General features: G+C 39.1%; 1 protein-coding gene across 3 annotated transcripts in view; it reads right to left on the reverse strand.

Annotated features, from left to right (window-relative positions):
* Positions 1 to 9522, reverse strand: part of fam49al (family with sequence similarity 49 member A, like) — a 41810-nt gene extending 32288 nt beyond the window's left edge. The window contains exon 1 of one of the 3 annotated variants that reach the window (XM_036566365.1): positions 9029 to 9522. The gene's annotated coding sequence lies outside the window, so the exon portion shown is untranslated. Of the gene's footprint in view, positions 1 to 3881; positions 3911 to 9028 lie in introns of those variants that run through there. The other 2 variants (XM_036566363.1, XM_036566364.1) reach the window with 2 other exon arrangements.
* Positions 9523 to 24030: the final 14508 nt, after the last annotated feature.

Raw genomic sequence — 24030 nt, forward strand, 5'->3', positions numbered from 1 at the left:
TGTGTATATTCCTTGAAACTTATCTTTACATTTTGTTGAACTGTTTAATTAGTTGTAACCCTTTGAAAAAAGTGTTGACAAAACTTTCAATCTGAATTTGATAAAAACTTATTGTTGTGCTTGTCTTGCAAGCCAGATTTCTGCCTATCATCAGAGTTTGGTGCATCAGATAGTCTTGTCACTTAATTTGCAAAAGATCTGCCTACGTTGACAGGAAAGGGCCATTTTCACATGCAAAATAACCAACCATCAACTATTGTTTGGGTACCAGAGCACAGAATTGTGTCCACACAGACGTGTGGATAGCCAATTAAAATGCAACTGATAGTTGTGGCCATCTTAATGTGCAATACATACCAGCCGGTCAGCTCTGCCAAATTAGACAGAGTCTCTGAGAACGAGACTATTATTATGCATTTCCTGTTTTGCAGAAAGACAAACTCGTTTACATTTTTGCCATGTTTGTTTCCTTTTTCACATCAAAATGTCAGAACTGCAAACCTGTTACCTGATCCAGAATATAAACAGAATGCAAATGTAATTCATTATGTAACTATGAAATTATCTTACTTCACTGTCCCACCTTAAAGTCAGTTATCTCTAATTAACTTTAACCGGAAAGCCTATCTTCTCCTTATGCTGCTGAGCTTGGTCTGAAGCTGGTGGACTTTGTGTGTGGAGGTCAGCTTGTGCTTACTCATGCATGGATAAATATAGGTTGGATGCTGCTTCATCTCCCCCTCAAACTTTCTGTCTTTATAATTCTTAGAAGTCTACAGTCATTCCTGTCCTTTTTCAGTGCTATTTAAATGTGAATATGCAAATATATTGCATAGTCATGTAATGCATTACATTTATTTGGTTCACTTTACGTGTTGACAGATTTAAGTCTGCACCTCTGTCTTTTTGTTTTTCAGTGTCAAGAAATGACAAAAAAGCACATTTCAACAAATTTGAATCATCATAAAACATCTCCCGTTCTACTAATGGACTTCTTGTGGGGCCAGTCAGGATCTCAGAACTTATATACACATCTGGAGACAACGTGTTAAACTTTTGCCACTGAATTGCCCTGAAATCCTCCTCTAACAAGTGTAAGCCCCTCTGAAACCAACCCCCAAGTTCCTCTAGTACATTTAGCACGAATGCAAATCTGATAGCTCTTCTTTTTCTGTACATAGCTGCCAGTTATTTCCACATTACATATACTGCAGCTGTATCATCATAACTACAGCCACTAGTAATCTGCTGTTAATGTTTATCTCGGACATCTTCTAAAGCTAAAGTATAATCTGGTTTAATGGAACTGTTTTCCTTTTGAAAGAGGCAATGTTTATTATGATCTACATGCTTAGTTGGAGTTTTTGGGAGGACTTTTCAGCTATGCTAGCTCACATTACATTCATGGGCTAATGAAAGGTTTGGTGTCCATTGATTGTCGGTCGCTCCATCACCCTTACTTTGAGCTCCACCTTCATGGTGTTACAAGCTCACATCTGGCTCTACAAGACTACTAACAATAACAAATGTGCTGATTAGGTGCAGAAAATATTATAATAATTGACAATAAATATAAAAAACAACATGCTCTTTTTGGTGCTGTGACTTCTAGGGGTTAAGCTTATCTGACGCTACAAGTGAGAGGTTGTATGTATTGGTGTTCAGTGCTAAGCTCTGCAAAGCGGTTACAGACTTATTTTAGAGGGCTGATTATCATGCATGTGTCACTCATTAAAAAGACACTGTATTTCAAAATGCCTGTTATCATTACTCATAGAGCTCTTGAACTGCCCTGGGTGAGGATGAGGAAAGATACACTAGTTTGTGTGTGTGCCCACAGTGTGCACAAGAGATTTCGTCAGTATCCTCTCTTTGCCACGGCCACTTTCAGCTCTTCCTGTAGAAGAGCCTCTCACCTGTGCTTTTCTAAAATCTTGCAGTTGGTCCAAATGTAGCTGTACATCAATGTGCTAAAACATAGCCTCCTGCCAAAGACAGCTCAAGGTCTGTGGAGTTGGTGAGGTGAGGATACGGCTAAGCAGTGACTTTGAAATAGCATAATGTGTTCCGTGTAATGCATACACTGTACCAGCATATCGTCACTGCTCACCATTTGCATTGTTTTTCTTTTATTTATTTTTATTTTAAAACATCACCTGTTGTTTACATGTCAAAATTCCATGACAAATAGAACAACAAATTGTCAACAATGTCTTTCAATAAAATTGTGTTACTTTAACTTACATTAAAAGTTAAGAATGTTTTCCCTTCTGTATAACTACTTTTTTTGGAGTTTTTTTTTCTGACAGCAATACATACTGCATGCTTATCAATGTAATGTATAGTGCAGTATAGAGAGTGCAACAATTACCATCAACAATGTGTACAGTACTACAGGGCCTCATGACCGCATGGGGATTTTGCCCATTGTTATGTCATCTCGAAATGTACGAGTTGCATTTAAGGAATGCAGCATATAGTGAAGATATGGTTGCATACTGGAATATTTGGCCAGTTCTCTTCTAGGCATCTTTGTTGTACTGGAGAAATATTGTGCTGGTCACATAAAGCATCTGTCTTACTGCTTTTGGTCACAATCAGTGTGCAGTATTTAGTAGGCAAATTGGAACAAACCCAATGCTTCTCTTATCGCGTGGTTAGGCCATGTATCAGTTTAATGATTATGTAAACTTGTCTTGTAGCATAGTGCTGCTATAAATACATTCCAAACACTAAAATATATTTCAGAATATGCTGTCATTTAAACCAAATATATTTTAAAATACATTTATTTTAAAATGTATGGAGTAATATTACACACAGAAATGTATCATACAAAGATAAATTTATGTAAATATATTTTTCAAATATATTTGAAAATGTATGAAAATAGCCACACTTCACTGTTTGCATAACTTTTGAAATGAATCTGTATTCCAGTATCTTAATTTTAAGTATCAGCAAATGAACCTTTAACATGGCAAAAGCCATGGAAAAGTGCATGTTGCAGGTATTGATACACTGTGAAAATACAGTTTGATGATTTCATATATTGTTTATTTGAAATATATTTTGTGTGAGTGCTCTTACTGAATACGTACATGGTTAATGCAAAGTACAATGCTAAACGCAGATGTTAGTACTGTTCATTCTGTTATTTAGTTGTATCTGTAACCTTTGCTGAAACTACATAAAAGGGAAAAAATATAAAAACAAATACAAATAAATACTTTTAAAATAAAATATTTGACAAATGCATTTTTGTCATACACTGTACATATACATATATATATATATGATCATGATCATGATCAATGATCAGTGATAAGTGTGCTACTTCCTTACTGTAGTATAACTTAAGCCTCAACATTAATTGGTCATTTGTGCCAATGGAATTAACTTCAGTTGTGTGAAGTGTTTTAATGCTTCTAATACATTTATTCATTTCATCTAATAAAATATTAACAATAAGTAAGATATGGAAAACTGCCAAGCTAAAAGATTTTGGTTTCTGGAGTTTTTTCTTCACTTTGTTTTTCCACTTATGCTCTTTAAAACTTGCCCTATTTTCAGATGGTATAGAGGGGCAATACTTGGCACTGCACTGAGGAATGACAAAACACAGTTTTTGAAGCAATTATTAGGACATAAACAGCAATCTGGTCAACAAGGTCCATTACAGCCATTAAAAAGCAAATTACTACAGAAGCATGTTAACTGGAAAAGACTTGAATACATGAACCCAGATTTCTGACACCTGAAAATGTATATATTTTTTTCCTTTGGGCAGAACTACCTCTGCTCTTCTGGACACCTCAATAATCTCCAAACACGAACATAAAAGCTTAACATGCTCTGTCCACTCTATTAGACACTCCTACCTTGTCAGTTCACCTTGTAGATGTAAAGTCAGAGACGATAGCTCATCTGCTGCTGCACAGTTTGTGTTGGTCATCTTCTAGTCCTTCATCAGTGGTCACAGGACGCTGCCGACAGGACGCTGTTGGATATTTTTGGTTGGTGGACTATTCTGAGTCCAGCAGTGACACTGAGGTGTTTAAAAACTCCAGCAGCACTGCTGTGTCTGATCAACTTGCACCAGCACAACACACACTAACACACCAACACCACGTCAGTGTTACTGCAGTGCTGAGAATGATCCACCAACCTGCTCTGTGAGGGTCCATGGGGGTCATGACCACTGAAGAAGAGGGTAAAAGTGGGCTAACAAAGTATGCAGAGAAACAGATGGACTACAGTCTGTAATTGTAGAACTACAAAGTGCACCTATATAGTAAGTGGAGCTGATAAAATGGACAAGGTGGTGGTCATATTGTTATGCCTGATCGGTGTATGCATGTTGCATTTCCAAAATTTGTCACTTTGCCCTCATACTTTAGCTACATTGCTTCATGGAGTGTTTTATGTTACATGACATTACATGACATTGTTTATGTTACATGACTTATTTTGAATATAATATTATGGATATTTGATCTCTTCACAGAACCTTGACAGCTTCATTTTACTCTGAAGAATAATAAGGCACAACAATGCCTGTTCAAAAACTCAGAGATTATGAGCTTCCCTTTCATTTTTCATTCAAAATTTTTCTTCCCTCCAACAATCTGATTCTGATTCAAAGTTTGTTACCTTATCATAACCCCAGCCCTCAAGCAGCTTGCGCCAAGTTCTTCTTGTATCGAGTGGAGCACACCCACGCTCACACACATACGTACACACATACGCAACCATACTGCAGTAGTGACAGTTAAAGCTTATCTCAAGGTTAATGTATCGCTCAACAATCCCCCACTGCATTCCTTCTCTCTGCTGTTGTTTCTCATGTTCCAGAGCTCAGCCTATAGCTCATATTAAAGGAACAACCAGCACACATGCAAAATGTCCACCATCATGCTCTCAACACATCTTCACTAACACCAAGAACCTGTAGCACTGCTTGACTTTTCTGCATCAGACAAAACATTCACCTCAGTCCAGGTCTACAAAGCCATCTGTGATCTCACATCTCCACCTTTAAAAAGGCGCCAGAAAATGTTCTTTAAGTGATGCCATAGAAGAACCACTTAAGAACAATGCTTGAAAAAGGATTTGTGAGTGAGAAAAAGTTTTGGAAGGTTTAAAGAACCTTCACAAAATGTAAAAGATCTAGGCCTGTGCCAGTAACAGAGTCTTCTTATTCAGGTGAGCAGATGGAAAATAACTGCAGTGAATGCTTAAACCGTTTGTGTGTGGGAGGGGGAATTTTGAGATGATAACTGACACTGAAGTCAAAAAAGCACAGTGACAGCGTGTGAACTGAAACCTAATCTTTGGGAATTATAGAACATAATAACAGTACAGTTCAGTAAAAGTGATTGTAGTAAATTGTTATCTTCAATTTGGCCAAAAAACTGTGATTAATCTAGTAATATAGAATGCAATTGTGAATGTTACACTAATTCTAATGTCTGAGACCTTGTAGCTTAGCTCGGACATGATTTTATTTCTGTTTTTTCCTAAGACCTGAAACTGTTTTGTCTGTGCCATCTAAAGTTCCATATAAGCAGCTTTTTGTACAGCTGTGATATCTGCCAGCAATACCAAGAGCGTTTAACTAGTTCAGCTCAACAGTCACATTTCAAGAACAATCTCATCTATGCTAGGTACAACAAATGTGATATCAATTTTGCTTATCAATTCATCCTTCATCCTTAAAATTTCAATATATAAACATTTGGGAATACTAGTGTCTTTCTGTAGTTTTCATGACATCAAATCGATAAAAGAATGACTCGTTATTAAACCAGTGGTAAATGAGTTTTTCATCACTTGGATCCATAGTTAACTGTCACCGGTCACAAGTGTAAAAGGTTCTCTACCAATTCATCCTAGAACATTTACATGATTATTAACTTAAAAAGGTTCTCCACACTCACACATCTCAATTGCAAAAATGGTTCTCCAAAGAACCATCTATTGAAAGGTTCTTTATGCAAGTGCTGTAGCATCACACAAAGAACACTTTGGACACCTTTATTTTTTAGAGTGTTTCATCAGTCTGGTTTGGCTCTGCAACATCCTGCTCCAAAGACAGACACGAATGTGTTGTGAAATGGAGAGATTCATCCCTCCATTCACTTTCGCATTCATTGTTTCATAAACATGTCAGATCAGTTATCATGTCCACTAATGATCTGCACAAATTCAGAGTAAAGAAGTGCTGCTAAACCCTCTCACCCACTTTTGAAATGACTTTCACCATCGCTTTGCCCTTTAGGTCACTTTCACATTATAAGTACAGTATTTCATCTATTTGAAACCCTGGTGCATTTAGCATTTGGTGTGGTTCTTCTGCACAGGTGGAAACATTGCAATCACATTCGGTGTGAACCAAAACAATCATACTGAGAGAGTTAGTGAGAGGTGGTCTTGAGCTCTTTCAAAGTGAACCCTGTGAGAACACAATTAAACCTGTGAGAACACAATTTAACCCTGTGAGAAACACAGTTTAACCCAGTTGCCAGAACTACATATTCACTGTTTCTGAACAATGAATGATAGATTTGCGAGTGCATTTCCAGTGCCACCTCATGTTTGGGACAAAACAGAAAAACATCATTTCTCTCCATGAACAGCGTTAGGGAAATGGACAAGTAGGGGAGAAAATGCCCATAAATCATAGACCAAGAATAAGACCAATAGACTTCTATTGTCTTATCTGTATTGTACCTTACCATCTGCATATTATATTGTACATAATGCCACTGACTACATTCCCATATAATGTGTATTTTTATTTACTTTTAATATTATTTTATTGTGGCTCGAAATCTATACTTATATTCCTGATGATAGAATGTACCTCTGCACCAAATGTACCAAACTGCATGTGCATCACAAGTACTTGCAAATATGAGAGATTATGAAAGACTAAGGGAGGAGGGCAGATATTGGAATGCTAGCTTAAAAAAGCATGCATGTCACATCTTTAAGATCCATTCTATCCATTCATATCATCTCCCATGGTTTTAGAACAAGGTAATCTAATGTTCACTGTTGTTACATGCAATAGAGCTACTGTACAGCTTATGGCAATTCTAAACAGTGTGGGAGAAGAGATGGGCACTGAAAGGCGTTGTACTCCATGAACCTGCTCTGTGACATGCATTCTTATGTTTCCAGCAGCAATGTGATGCTTACAAAGACACTGCTGGAAGAGAGCTAGACAGACAGACGGAGGGAAGAGAGGCTGGAGGCGAAAGGCAGACAGACAGCCAGTGGCAGAGAGCGAGTGAGAGAGCGCGAGAGAGAGAGAGAGAGAGAGAGAGAGAGAGAAGGAGAAGGAAGCAGAGGCAGGCATGTTTCCATGGACTAAGGGTAGAGATTTGGGGTGAGAAACATGCATCAGCTGCCGCAGCCAATCAGAGCATTCCTATAAAATGTTCAAAGGGAGTGTCCTAGCAACAGACGAGTAAATATCTTTTCAAGCTCTGCTGGTTTTATATGTGAGAAACACACATTTGAGTGAACGTTTCATGGAAAAACCTCTGCTACATATGTAGAATATAATAATATAAGAACATATAGACTTTTTTCAGAAATCATAGATGTTGTTATATCATTGTACTACAGTTCTCACAAACAGTAGTACAGTTATCACTAACAACAGCTGTTGGTGTATTGTTCTATTCTCATTATATTGTGTATAAGTGCAATCTGCAGTAGATAGGGTCACTGATATCATGTATTCCTGTATAGGCACTTATGTATATTATTGTATTATGGTCAACAGGAAAAATATGGAAATGGTTCAATGTGAAAGCTTAATCACATTTTCACCCTTGCAAATGTATTGAGGGGAAAACGCGAGGAGAGCACAGGTTATGCTGCAGCCTGCTTGAAAGGCTTGGTTTTGACACTTACAACCAAAAACCATCATGTTCCCTCCTTCTCTCTCTCTTTCTCTCTCTCTCTCTCCTCAAAACACACAAGGCTCAGAGGCTCAGACATGTAGTATGTATATATGAGGGGTCTTGTTGTTTTGTCACTTCATTCACACATCTTTCCCTCATCTCTCTTGAGGTGTGAATTACATCCTCTTTCATTCTCTCCATCCAGGCAAATGAGTGGAAAAAAGGAGTGGTTCCAACCACCATTCACCCTTTCATTCATTTTTCTCTCCTTTGCTACCCCATTTGTTCCCACCCCTCCTGCAAAGGGGCTATTGTTTTTAGCTAGGTGTGAGAATGCACAAGGTGAAAACAAGCACAAACTAATTAGCTCTACATGCTCTGTGTTTTTCTCTGCATGCCCCCCTAAATGTCACATGAGAGAATTTAGTCATTTTGAACTAAACCAACACCAGGTTCTTACACTGGAGAATGGTCACCTTTGGTAAAGAATGCATGCAGTACCCATTGTGTTGTTATGGAAACTGCCAGTTTAGGTTAAATGTTTGATTTATTTCTCACTGATTCACTGATTTTGTGTCTTTGCTTTTGTTGTAATAGAATCAGAATCAGCATCTACTCTGTTGAAAAGGAGGCTAAATAAAGAAGGGGTATATGTATAGAGGATGATGCTGATCCATTGTACAGCATGGATACACTGCAGAGCATGCTGAACGTGGGCAAGCACATGAGTATGTGTGCATGTTATGTGTTAATGCAACTGTTTGCAATACTACAATGCACTGCAGCGAAGGAGGACGAGCCCCAGTTCTTTGGGCTATGAAAAGTAGCACACTCATTTCTCTCCCTCTTTCCTTTTCCCTCTCCCTCCGTCCCTCCCTCTTTCCCTCCTTTCTGCATCTCAGCCCACTCTAGCCTTTCTCAATGGCTGGCTGCAGAGGATGCCGGCATAGCAACACCGGCACCGGTCGCAGCCATGTGATACCGGTCTAATCTACAGCACCACTCAAACCAGATTCAAGAATAAAATCAAACCAGAGATTCAAGAATAATGAGAAACAGTTTGCAGAGCTGAAAAAAAATACTGAAGAAAGAACACTGATGATAGTGCTTACCGGTGAGATGTGTTACAGGGAGGCTGTGGTGCTCCTGCTCTGTCTTCTGCCACAAAGAGGAGGTGGGGGACAAAAATGAGCAAACAGAGGGGCAAAAAAGAAACAGAGCAGACCCCCTCTGGAGAACACAAAGGGAAAAGAAAGTGAGGGGTGAAAAAAAGAAGCACTCCTTTCTTTCCTTTCACTTCCCCAGTAGAGCTGCACGACTGTGGGCTTCTCTGAACACGCGACTAGTGCCTGCCTCTACCTCTGTGCGTGTGTGTGCGCGTGTCGGTCTTCTTCTCCTTCTTACTAGCTTTGCTCTCTCGCTTCTGCTCAGTGAGTGAGGGCTCTCTCTCTCTCTCTCTCTCTCTCTCTCTCCTCTCAATGTCTCTCTGCACTCTCTGCTCAGCAGCTGCTCCGCTATGAGAAATAGAACGCTCTGTTCTGTCCTCTCTCTCTCTCTCTCTCTCGCTCTCTCTCTCCCTCTCACTTGCACTCGCTCATTCTCTCTCTCTCTCTCTCTCTCTCTCTCTCTCTCTCTCTCTCTCTCTCTCTCTCTCTTACAAAGACCACCACCAGCCTATCCCCTTCACACCCCCTCCCCCCAACTAACAACTGACATCTCCAAAGCCTGCTGGCAGGAGTGAGTGAGACTGTATAGTGTGTTTGCGAGAGTGTGTGTTTATGGTGTTGTGTGTGTGGGGGGGTGTTTAACCCTTTCCCATACAGTGCCCCCCACCAGCAGGTGTGTGAGAAGCTGCTCCCAGAAAGGCCAGGGCTGGTGGTTGGTCGCTATAGAGATGGATCTGGGTAAACGATCCGTGTCTAACTGGCCTGGAGTGTGTGAACTCAATGGCCATTGTTTGGGCTGCTCCTCCCGCGTGGCCGGCGGCAAGCCTGCGTCACATTCCCTCCCCCTGCCCCATTCTCCCCCAGTCTGGGGTTAACAAGTCCTAGCATGGGCCACAACAGGGCTCATGTCAATACTTGATGCTTCTGAACTTTCAATATGTACAGTTTGGTAATATGGGCCAGACATATGCAATGGCAGTTGGTATAGTGTGGTGGGTTCATCTGGGATTTAGCCAGGCAAGCACACCACACCACACAATACCAATAGGAGTCCTTGGGCAAGACTCCAAATGAGTGTCTCATCCCTCTATTCACCCTTTCATTCATTTTTCCATTTTTCTATCCTTCTCTGTCCTTTGCTTTCTCAATTGTATCTCCCTTCCCCCACCGCAAAGGACTATTGTTTTTAGCCAAGTGTGATAATGCACAAGGTAAAAACATACACAAACTAATTAGCTTTACATGTCCTGTACAGGGTGTCCCAAAAAAATCGAGATGTGAGATTTGAGATGTGAATATCTGAGTAACTACATGTCCCAGGCAAACGAAATTAAATAGGCTTCTTGTTGAATAATACAAGATCAAAATTCGAATGAAATTCAGAGGGATGTAGATTTTATAACCAATTTCACAGCTTCACAAATGTAATATCTTCCGGTATTGGTGGTCGTCCAGATCCCTATGCCCTGCACAGACAGCCTTCCTCTCTGAATTTTTTGTGCCATGTCCAAATCTGTTTTACAGTTGGTGCATTTTTATTGAATTTTCTCGAAAATGCACGCTGCACACTCTTGTTTGACTGTGTTCGAGCATATTCTAACACACAAAATGCCTTTTCATTTCTAGTGAACGCCATTCTTCAACCTGGAAAAAAAAAACAGTAAAAATTAAACTTGGTTAGTTTTTACACATTTTTTTAAAATTTGAGATCATTTGAGGGAGAATTAGCTGTTATTAGACTACGAAATGCATGTCAATTTTTTAAGACACCCTGTATTTTCCTCTGCATGCCTCTCTAAATGTCACAGTAAAATGTCATTTTAAACCAAAGTAGCACAAGGTTCTTACATTGCTGGAGAACACTGGTGAAGGACATACCTCACATCAGTAGGCATTGTGTTATGGTTTCAGAATAAGTAATAAAATGCACTTTTATTTCACTGATAGATGTTATTGTGTATTATTTTTATATCATTAATTGGAGTTCTTGGGCAAGACTCCTAACACTACATAATGCAAAGATAGAGTAAGTCCTATATGTGCCTGAAACTGGTGTGAAAACCATAGTACATCTGGGCCTGTATGTCCCCAAGTATCCAGACACCTGCTCATCCACCTGCTTTTTCCACAATCTGGGGTATTAACAAGGACCTGGTTCTCTCGTTGCTGCCCTAACAGCTTCTACTCTTCTGGGAAAGATTTCCACTAGATACAACAAACAACTGTAGTGTGATTTGGTCTGATTCTCAAACAGTGCTCCAATTCATCCGGAAGACGTTTAATAATGATTCCTTACTCCAAAAACCTGATTCCACTCATCCACAGTCCAAAAGGCTTTACACCCCTGTAGCTCTTGCTTGGCATTGCACATGGACATCTTTGGCTTGTGTGCTCCAGAGCATTCCATTGTACTGGCAATGCTTTTCTAAGCAGTTATGTAATCATAACTATGTACATGGAACACTTGTGTCTGCAGTAAACATGCCTTAAAGTAACTGAATTAGAAGGGGCGCCTGGATGCTTTTGGATATATAACATATGTAGTGACTTTGACCTATTTCAGACATGACTTCTGATGCTTCACCAGTTGGTGCAACAGCTATTTGGTATATTTGCATCTAGCATATATATGAGTCATGCCCCACTGTTATAATCTGTTGAGCACGCCTCCAGAATGCACTGGCACAGTGCCCGCTTCAATGGCTTCCTGCAGTGCTAACATCTATCTTACTCATATGGAATGATTGTATGTTGTTAAACTTGAGCTGTCCTTGGATACTGCATGTGATAAGTTTGCATGATCACTGATTTTCAATTCAAGTGCTACCATGTAAGTCATTATTGTCAATATTAATCCTGTGGCTGACAGAGGATGATCACTTTTATTATTATTCTACAACTTTAAGTGTATTGTTTGCTTTTCCTGTCATCTCTAACATGGACTATTGACACCTGTCTTGAAATGTAAAGGCTGCCTCCCGTCTCCACATTAGTATCTCATTACATAAAGACATTAACCCAGCTTTACTGCAGCAGGCCTCTGTGGCATCCTCCCAATGCTGAAGGATTTCCCCCCCCCAGACTACAGGCACTGAAGCAATGCCTTTGTCCTGCTATTAACTTGGTCACAATGCAATCAACCATGCGACCCTTCCTATTGAATTGTAGGAGGTTAATGTCTTTTCTTAATGGTTGCCCACAGGTGGTAGTTGATGAAGAAGTTGAAAGCCATTGTTAAAGAGTCTTGCACTCTGAATGCTTTTAAAACCTTGCCAGTGCCACCAGGGTGATAGCACAAAACTAGAGTGAATCACCTAGAGCAAGGAAGTGCGCAAATTGTTATGTCAAAGGCAGAAAACACCAAAAATTGCCTGAAAAGGTAACTCCCACATACTGCAGAGAGATGTGTGCATGACAAATGCTTTCAGGCATCCTCACACTCAGCGGGGAACAGTTTTGTGGTGGGGCAAAATAGACAAATGAGACAAATGGGTCTAATTATAACAATGGGCCTTCCTGTCTACTTCTCTTTATCTCAGTAAGAGGATCTGACGTGGGGTTTCACTTTTAGCCTTGTGTCAGTATCAACCACACACACTGTTATACTTAATGGATTACTATATTTTAGCATACTTCATTGAAACTTACATTGTGTATTTTCAGTTATGGTTGGGTGATGTGAAAGGCTTGTTTGAATGTGTTGTTGTTACTGATGACTTTCCTCAGAGTTGCATTGCTTTGGACATTTGCAGCATGCTTAATCTAGTTCAGCCCAATGGCCAGCAGAGATCTCGTAATGAAGACACATGTCGGGAGCAAATTGTTAAACTTTTCGTGCTGAACTGTGGCAAACAAGGGTACACCACCTCTAAAACCCACCCCCAAATTCCTCTAATAGTGCTCTTTAAACATCTAGAGCATAGTGGATAAGTAAAGTAAGCTAGCTACACATTTAAAAGATATGATTCTTCAAGGGTTCTTTAGTTAAGAAAATAGTTCTATATAGAACAATGAACACTCAAAGTACTTTTGGCATGCTTAAAGGGATCTGTGCATCATGAAAGCATTCTTCAGATTGTTGGAGAATCTGCTGTAGGTGGTTCTATATGGAACCTTTTTGAAAGGAGTGCTATATAGCACCAAAAAGCGTTCTTCTATTGTTATAAGGATGACATTGTAACAATAGCGGAATACTTTTTGGAGCTATACAGAACCCTTTTCGAAATCATGCCAAGGGTTCTTTGAGTGTTCATGGTTGTATACTGAACTTTCTTTTTTAATCCTTTTTTTCATTTTTAAGTGTGCTGAGAAATGCTATTGTTAGCTTTTAGAACTTGTGTTACATCCATGGGCTAATGACAAGGTTGTTGTAGTCAGACACATTGACAAGTACACCATCGCCCCTTACTTTGAGCTCTGTCTTCATGAGGCTTTGAATGGGTTTAGAAATTTCACATTCAGTTTGTTCCCACTTTAAGAAGTTTACTTTCCCACCCACACTTACCCCCTAATCTCCCATGGATATTCCCAGATGTTCTCATTATGACATCACTTCCGCCCCCTTGAGATTACCCAAGCAAGTTGCCACAGTTTATCATGTGAATTGTTAGCATCTTTTGAAATATTCACAATAAAATAGTAAAACTACACAAAGATTCTGTAGCACGGCATGTGCTACCCCGGGCTCAAGGAGGACGCTGGAGGCAGGGTTCAGTGTTGCAGTAGCCGAATTTCTTTAATCACACCAAATAAATACAAACTCAACCAAACCAAAGCTATGCTAAGCTGGCCACTTTTCAGTGGCTCTCAACTAACTAGACTTTTCAGTCTTTTTACTCAAGCCTCCTCGTCACCACCCCCAGGTTGCAGCTCGGCCGCCTGGGTCGAACGTGAGGTGTAGTGAAGCGGCCTACCAGCATGCACTGCTCAGCTATGCTTTGACTGAAGGCCACACTTGTGAAAGGTCAGTGGGGAGCCTGCTATGTCATCTGCTGATGTCACTGGTAGACCAGCATTGTTGCCAGGTGAACAGGAGTGTTGTTGCACCTTGTGACATTAGTCAGAAAGTAAAGGCCAGACTGGGATACCTACAATTTCCTGGCTGCTCTAGTCTTCTCTTTATCATCTTATCTGTCTGCTGTTCTGTTTTATGACAGACTCTAACCACACTGTGCTGATAACACTGTTTGTGGCTGATAGGAAATGAAAGATGAAGTGTTAAAGAAAGATAGCAGTTTTGTATCATGACCAAATGAACCCATAACACACCTTGTGATCAAAGCTTTTATGCACATAGTCTCGTCTTCTTTTTAATATTAACATTAATTATTGGTCACAGCCAAGTGGCATGGATTCTCTGATGAGTCCAGACTTCCATATCACTCTGCTGTAACTTTTCGAAATTTCTTTTTTAAAAATTAAGATTTATACTACACTCTAGAGAAACTTACTGTGTCAGAATTGTTTGCAGGGGTGATGATGGGAACCAGATGTCTGAAGCATTTCATTGCTCTAAAAGCTACGTCACAGAAAGTTATTACATGAAATAGTAACACATTTGATGTCTGAGACATTCTTCTATGACAGTTTTGAGATAAGGCTTTGGCCTCAAGCATGCTTTTATTAACATTCATGTTGGAGAGATATATGCAGGGTGTAAGGCAAATGGTCCCCCATAATACCTCATAATTTATCACTATTTATCAGTAACAACATTACATAGAAAAACTCAGAAGACATGTCTAGGTTCATTGGTCAATGAATAGTAAAAATGGCTATATTTTTGTTGTAGACATTGCAACTCCTAGCTCCTGTCACCACCACTGTAAAGAAATTAAGCTTGTACATTTCTCCACAATGCACCATTTTAAATGAAAACATACTGAATGACCTTGTTTACATCTCACTGATTGAATTGTGCACAATTTTGTAAAAATTCATGGATTGTCCTTTAAGAAGACATAGACAGTGCATTGTTTTCCATGTAATTACCACATAGTCTCAAGTCTCAGGATAACATAAACCTGGTGCAAAAACAAAAACAAAAATGTTATGAGGTTATATAGGTTGTTAAGATTATTTCAAAGTACTACATTTAGACTTTTATTAAATCTGCACAGGTTATTACAACCTAACTATTTGCTATTGCATCATATAGCGTTGTTTTCAGGCTCCATCCAAAGATGTTTTTGAAGCAACACTCGTATGCCCACCCCCCACCACATCCCTCCCCCCCCTACACTCTCACTTGATTATGGGAATATTAGCCCAGTGACCTAAATATTGTAGTGGCTTGTGAAACTGTAACAGCCCAGCTGTCTGAGAGTGATTTTTTCAGTGTTTGGCCTCCTTGTGAACCCCAGAGAGATGGCGTGAATTCCTATCTAATGTGTATTTCACGCCAGTAAGTAAAACGGTGGACGCTCTGTGCTAAAATGAAGCTGGGCTGGCACTCATGTGGATGCACACCATGATCCTGGAGATGGCTGGCTGTGATGCTGTGTGTGAGCGTGTGAGTGTGTGCATGTGTGAGTAAAGCTAGAAAAAAAGAGACACTCACAGACCACATGGTTATCATCTGACAATATTTTTATCAGATTCTTTTTATAATGGCCAATCAGAGAGCTGTCCAGGAATAAGACTGTTTAGATAGAGCTGTGAAATTCTGAATTACTTGCACCCTTTAAAGGAATACCGCAGCACTTTTAAGGCCAATCACTGTCTGATGCATCTGTACAGTCAGTTACCACAGACAATGATTTCTCTGCACATAGCAAAGAACAGAAAACTCATTAACTTTAAACAAATCTATAGGAGAAGCCAGTGGGCAGGTGCTGTAGTGAGTACATGTGGAGACAACAGGTTTTATTTTCTTTTTGTAAGTACAGAGAAACATGTGAAAATGATTGTCTATGGTAATCAACTGATTAGACAGATGCAGCGTATTGAGAATACATCAATTCAAACGCATTGCATTAACCATTATGCATTGCCATGCAATTGGTTAATAAAAAATAAATGATATATTTTAGAAATACTTATTGAAACAAAATCCATTATTTTCCTTTCAAATGGTGCATGTGTGCTTTGACATCTCATATTTTGGTAACTGCAGTGGCACATAAAAATGGTGCCTGTTTGCTGAAATATTTATATCAAGGAATTACTTCCACAAAGCTTAAAGCTGAGGCCTCCATAATTCATGTTCTGTCCATTATTTTTTTGGGTCAATTGTCACATCTCACGTGCCGTTCGCATGTTATTCTAGATCAAAGCGGGTCCACAGGTGTTTCATCGCACTCGTAAATGTGTGAAATGGGGTGGCCACAAAGGAGTGTCATCTGATGCATGTGCAAATGTAAAAAAAAAGTGTGTAGATGAGAACTCACAACCACATACCATATTCTACTGTGTGCACAAGGCTTTTTAAGCATGACACCTGTAGTTAGATAAAAAAAGCCGCAAGAGTCTGTGTGGTACAGTGATTTTACCACAGTTAAGGCACATTGGTAGGCATAATGTGAAGTAATAAGCAATGAGTGGATTATCCCTGTAATTCATCTGTTATCAGATTACCCAGGACACTGTTGGCTCCCTGTGTGTAAAATGTTGTGACTGTGTTGAGCTGCTAGCAAGCAATGAAGGGTAAACGGGGAGAGATGAGAATCCTCCGCTGTGAAAACAATTCACACTTCTCCACAAAGATGGCGAAGCAAGGAAAAATGGACAGCACACCTGCCTGCACTTTCTTTAAAAAAAATAATAAAATAAATTCCACAATAAAAAAATATCATTTGAACACAATAAAACACTTTTATATTGACTTGCTTGCTCACATACAAAGATGACAATTGTTTGATTCTGGTTGTGTGCAATATACACATAATGTAGAAAAAAATGTGGTTTTAGGTGGTTGCTACAGTTGCTATGGTATCTTGGTTGCTAGGGTGTTGCCAGACAGTTGCTTTGGTGTTGAGAGGTGGTGTGTTGCTAGGGTATTACTGTGTGGTTCCTATGATACTTTATGTGATTTATGGGGTGATGCTGTGACATCTAATGTGGTTGCTATAGTGTTTTAGGAGGATGCTAAGGTGTTGCTAGGCTGTTGCTATGCTATACCGAATGGTTGCTTTAGTGTTACTAGGTGGCTGTTACAGTGTTTCTGGTGGTTGCTTAGGTATTGCTATGTGGTTGCTACAAAACCTCTGGTTGTTGCCAGGGGTTGCTTGGATGGTTGCCTTGGTTGTTAGGTTATTGCTAAGTGGTTGCTAGGGTGTTACTAGGTGGTTGCTAGAATGTGTGAGTTTGTATATAGTGTGAGCTTGTATTACAAATAATGTGAGTTTGTATTACTCTTTAAATATAGTGTTTTTGCATGTCTTTGTAAGGTTATTTATGCATGTAGTGTGTAAATACTGTCTTTTTACATTGCACTGGTCTGTACGATTTGCTAGTGATGGATAAATACGTGTTATAGCTGTATGTTCATCTAACTTGGTCACAAGACATCAGCTTCCTTTTCTAGACCTGAACTTATTCAACTTATTCAACTGAGGAAACTCCAAAACAGGTGGACATTGCATTTTAAATATACTGTTAAAAAGGGTTAATGTTTTAAAAAAAAACTACTGTGCCATTCTTTGCTTGGTAACCATAGCCTATTTCGACATATGTGGTCAATTATACATATATTGAATGGCTTACCACAGCTTCAAAGATGGCTCAGCCAGTCAGATTTTAGAACCATAACTATCAAGTTTAGAGTCAGTGTTCTACATTTCTTTACAGGTCAGGTGCTTTGCTAATGAATGCTTGTGTGCATTTCAATTGAAATATCGTCTTGTCTATAATAAGAGCTTCAGGAAATCCCGAACCTGAACCCATTTTCCTGGTCATCACATCTTATTCCAGCTATTTGGTGTGTGCTTGTAGGGAGCTGTTGCACAGCTATGAAGGAAAGCCTTTATATGTGTTCTCAATGAGAGTGATGCACTCAGTGTAGGACTGACAGTGTGTGTCTCTGAAAATAACCCAGGGTAACATTCTGTAATGTGTCATCATCCCACTGAGATACACATAGACCTACTAATCACCTGCCTCGCTTTATCCTTCTCTCTCTCACTCTCTCTCTCTCTCTCTCTCTCTCTCTCTCTCTCTCTCTCTCTCTCTCCCTCTTTCTCCCCTCCCCTCCTCCCACACTCTTGCTGAGACCGCGCAGCAGCCTATTTTTGGCCTTTTATTCAGGGGCTCAAAGAAGCCGTGTGTTACTCACCATCACCATCACTCGCCTCCACCACCTCCCCTGTCTCATTCTGCCATTCTGCACACCCCTGCAATGTGAATACAGATAGTATGGTCCAACTGCACTCTCGCTCGCCTCCGCGCAGTGCTCTCACTCTCTCCTTATAAGGGCAAAATGCTTTGAGAAAGACAGGGAAAGGGGGCTGTACCAGCTCACACGAACAGGTAGGGGGACAGTGACTCTCTGGGCACAGAGAGAGAGAGAAAGAGGAAGAGAGATAAGGAGAGAGAGAGAGAGATGGTCCTGAAAGGACAGCGCCCTGAGTTCCCATCATAAGGAGAGAATGTGGCCTACAGTATAAACCTCAAAGATGGGAGTGATGTCTGTCTATCTATCTATCTATCTATCTATCTATCTATCTATCTATCTAGCCACATCACATGCACATTTTTATCAACATTCTAGGCAATATCATTTACATCCCAGTACATGTGAACAGGCCTTATTCACGGGTATTGATGTTATTAACATTCTATTAACATGTTCAATATACTGTAAATAATGAAATGCACAATGAATGAAGTAAAAGATGCACTACTCGAAGGCCAGTAAGCTGGCGACTGTCAAGTTGGGTCAGCATGAATGTGGGCTGACCTTTGCTCCAGCCACACAGAATGCTGACTAAGGCAAAACAATGCATAAACAGTGCCTGAGGCTTGTTCTTTCTAACCTACACCCCCATAAATACACATGCGCACACACACACACACACACACACACACACACACAGCTTATTTTTCACCATGATCTGTGTCTAATGATTCACTTTTCTCACTTGCAAATGTAAGTCACTACTACATTTTATGAGAGGTATTCACATAAGCATAAAGTTGCAATAACCAAAATGTTTACCATAATGAAACATATACCAGATATTCAGTCCCAGTACCCGGAGGAAACCCATGCAGACACGGGGAGAACAGGCAAACTCCACACAGAAATGACCCTGGTCGCCTGGCCGGGAATCGAACCCACCATGCCGCCCGCTCAGAAAACAGTAATATTAAAATAAATACAAATGACATTGATATTACTAGAAAGTTTATTATCACTCTCAGTTGGCTTGACAAAGGCAGCTAATTCGGCTTAAAGTTCAAACAGTTGTAAATATCTGTTGAGTGTTTTTGATAACTGGGTTTATATTATAATGATTGGTTGACGATAGTGGTCAGATTAAGCTGTGAGAAGATTTGGTGTTTTTGGAAGTTTTATGGTTAAAGTGGTTACTTTCATTGTTTAGGTTTAAACACTAAAAACTTTGAACTTGGTGGTTGCTATGATAGGAAGATGGTAGGTGGTTGATATGGTGTTCAAAGTGGTTGCCAGGTTGTTGCTAGGCAGTTGCTATGGTATCATAGACGGTTGCTAGGGTGTTGCCAGACAGTTGCTTTGGTGTTGCGGGGTGGTTTGTTGCTAGGGTATTACTATGTGGTTCCTATGGTACTTTATGTGATTTCTAGGGTGATGCTGTGACAGCCAAGGTGGTTGCTATACTTCAGGGTTGTTAGGGTACTGCTAGGTGGTTGTTATGCTATTCCAGGAGGTTGGTAAAGTGTTGGCAGTTGCTGTGCTATACTGGGTGGTTGCTACAGTGTTACTAAGTGGCTGCTACAGTGTTTCAGGTGGTTGCTAGGGTATTGCTAGGTGGTTGCTACAGAACCTCTGGTTGTTGCTAGGGGCTGCTTGGTGGTTGCTTTGGTGTTCCAGGCCGTTAGGTTATTGCTGAGCGGTTGTTACGGTCTTTTAAATGGTTGCTAGGGTATCACTAGGTGGTTGGTAGAATGTGTATGTGTTTTTGCATGCGAGTTTGTATGTAGTGTGAACTTGTGTTACAAATAATGTGAGTTTGTATTACTCTTTAAATACAGTGTTTTTGCTTGTGTCTTTGTAATATTGTTTGTGCATGTAGTGCATAATTACTGAGTTATAACAATGCGCTGGTCTGTACGATTTGCTAGTGATTGACTTTAACAAATCCATGTGATAGCTGTATGTTCGTCTAACTACCTCACAAGAACTTCCTTTTCGAGAACTGAACTTATCGATATGTTATATAATATTTTTTACAAGCAAACAAAAATCTTTTTTGAGACTTGCTTAGATCTCACACAACTTGCACACAACTGGAATACCCCAGCTTACATTGCATGAAAATGTCATGAGAAAGGGACCAATAAAACAACATTATAAAAACATATTGTTACAATAACATCATTGTCAACATTATTACATTCACCTTTGCTGAAATTATGTGTGTTATACATAAATATAAATTATATGTGCAATATACTGTATCCTAGTATATGTGGTGTCTTAACAAAAATTCCCAAATTTGTGTGTATGTGAAAATGGTCAGTCTGAAATGAATGTCAGTTCAGAATGACTGTTTTTAATCAGAAGGTAGTTTAAACCCCAGGTTTGTGTTACAGAAGCGTGTAATACACAGTCCATTATTAGACCAGATAATGAGAGGATACAGTACACAGTATCATATGTTCCTGCTCTAATAATTATCTTAAGAACAGGTTCACATTTAAATAACGTTTTGACACGTACTTGACCTAGCTTTTAGTCAGGGACAGGGTCAAGAGATACTGATGTCTATTATTTTTGTTCAGTTTCATTTTATTGTGATTCATAGTACAAAAAGCATTTCGAATGCCACTTAACAACTCTCAATGTCTTTCTCTATACAGTACAGAATAGAACAGTACAATTATACAGTATAGCACAGCATAGTATAGTAAAGTACAGTATAGTATAGTACAATAGGCATATAGTACAATGTATTGTCAATTGTAGTACAGTTCAGTACTCTGTTACAGAGTGTAGAGCAGCATAGTACAGTACATCATAATGTAGTATAGTATAGTGTAGCATTGTATGGAATAGTATCACACAATACAGTTGAATATAGGTCAGCACAGTAGAGTATGGCACAGTGTAATACTGTACAGTGTAGTATAGCACAGTACAGTGTGGTACAGTGTAATACAGTACACTATAGAATAGCTCAGTACAGTGTAGTACAGTTTAGAGCAGAGTTAAAAGAGACTACACTGAGCTGCTTTTGTGGTTATTCATGCAAATTTTGTATTTACAATTAGGATCCACTTCCTTCATTGTTGGCTTGATAAGCGGAAGCTCTGCAAGAGTAGATTTGTCAAGTGCTGCTAAGAGAGAAAGGGAGAGAGAGAGTAAGTAGTATATCTGAGCTGGGACACCTTGAATCCAAATTTGTAGATTAAGTTATGTGAATGTTTATCTCAAGACAACAGGCCCCTAAGCTTCTTTTCAAAAAGTAACAACAAAAAAAAAAAATCTGTTTTGTGTTTCGACATGCCAGAAAAAGGACGATGACCATGAAATCTGGCATGTATTATGCGTGTTTCATTTAGACAAGTCTTTTGTCAGTTCAGCTTTGGTGTATACACACACTGCTAGGACAGTGCTTTGATATATCCATCATCAAGTTTCGCATGTAGAAACAACAACATATTCCAATGCATTAATTACAGTAAGTTTAATGACAAACTGTTCATAAGTATGAAATAGAAGTGTGAAAGGCACTGAAAACAGCAACGTAATTGTTTTTTCTCCACCAAAGCAATTTGATTTGTTATACATTTGAGGCTTTGCACTGATTTCAGTAACACATGCAAACATCAGAAAAACAAACACTTTCAAATATCAGTAATTGAACTTTTAATGAAAACATTCAGTCATGAGTTAAGTAAAGGCTTACTCAGGGCTTCCCATCTTTTTAATGAACTTGGCTTCAGAAAAAAGCACACTGAAACACCACTGTGTGGAACACGTGCCACGATAACACCACTTTAAAGTTTCACTTCAGTATTTCAGTAACACTCTGTGCCATGCTTACCAAAACCGATACGTATCAAAACACTATTGAAAGTGCTTCACAAACCCTATAAATCCCTTCACACTGGGAGCTGACATGCCAGCTCTTTAGTTATTATTCTGGAGTTATTATTCAGTCATTAATCTAATTATTCAATACGTACTGTGAATTATTCCATAACTACTATAAAACTGTGAATTGAAATGTGGGTTCACATGAGTTATTAATATTTATAAAGTTCAATTTCATTTCAGCTTAATTGGCTGTTTATTTAATTAGTTAGATCAGAAGTGTTCTCTGTGTTATTCTCTGACTGTAAAATAACTGTAGAAGACTGTAGGAGAGTGGGACGGTGTGTTTAAGGGCTTTTGAATTACAGCTGCCAGTTTTAAGGCCTGATTTTCAGAGAAGAGATTCTAAACAATGAAACATGGCTCAGTGCAGGTGAAGATTCAGTGACCACATTATTCTACTTCTGTTTTCTCTCTCTCACTTTCTCTCTGTGTTTGTTTGTTTGTTTGTGTGTGTGTGTGTGTGTGTGTGTGTGTGTGCATGTGTTGACTCAGCTGGAGATCTATTGTTTCACACACACTCTAGGGCACACTGGAGTGAAAATCATGGATGGTGAATTGGTGCAGTGAGGTTGATGAGTTTGTGCAGCTATCCTTCTTGTTGCTAAGCCTAAGTAACTGCAAGATTCGGAGAAAGTCCCGCCTCCTTTAGTTGGTTTTGCTATGTCAGTGAAACTTCATTTCAGGCTACCTGGTGTCATTTGTACACTTATACCAACAGACTAATATGTTCAGTAGTATATAGGACAATTTTGAAGCACACAGAGTACACTTGAACCATTATTCAATTAAATTAAACTGGTTTTATAGGTATACACGCTTAAAAAAGATGGACAATGGTTCTAAATCAGAACATGACCACTCAAAGGACCATTTTAAATGGTTCTGTGCATGGTGAAATAGCTCTTCAGATTGATGGAGAATGTGTTGTATATGGTTCTATATAGAACCTTGAAAAGGATTCTATATATCACCAAAAAAGGTTCTTCCAAAACGGGTTATTGACACTTTAAGCATGCAAATGGTTCTCTGAATATTCAAGATTGTATACAGAACCATTGTCTTTACTAAAGAACCCTTTAAAGAATCATCATTTTAAAGAGTGTACCTTTTTAATAACTGACCAAATAAGCATTAAAGCCAATCTAAAGTGAACAAAAGCATTCTGAAAATCATGTTTAAATCAATCAAACCAGAGAAATCTTTTAGCCATTCAACACTAAAATGGTAGATTTTTACTTCTAATAATAAGAAGATTTTAGCAACAAAAGCTGCCTCATCAGATGAAGCTAACACTGGACCTGTTCAGAGCAATGTTAGACGCTGAGGAGAACTCGTCATCTTTTATACGAGGTCTTTCAGCAAACTTTGAAGAAGCAATACAAAAATGCATTACTAGTTATCTTTACACACAGTTTTATTCACAAATGTGAGCACTACAGTCCTGTTTAATCTGACTCACCAGCTGTCAAGCTAAGAAAAGCTAACTTGTTAGCTTAATGATCTTAACATCTGTAATTCATCATTAGATGGGATATTACATGATTTTCAGTTACAGTAGGTAAATGAAGCTTACATTAGAGCCAGCACAGGTCTGCCTATTAACAGCTTTGATATTGAGCTCTGAGTTTGGTCTTCAGATGGTTTAAATTGAAACTGTTTCAACTTCAAGAACAAAATGAAAACAATACTATTCTCCAGATGATCAAGATAG

This window comes from Colossoma macropomum, unplaced genomic scaffold (assembly GCF_904425465.1).
Source record: "Colossoma macropomum unplaced genomic scaffold, Colossoma_macropomum, whole genome shotgun sequence".
Taxonomy (NCBI): Eukaryota; Metazoa; Chordata; class Actinopteri; order Characiformes; family Serrasalmidae; genus Colossoma; species Colossoma macropomum.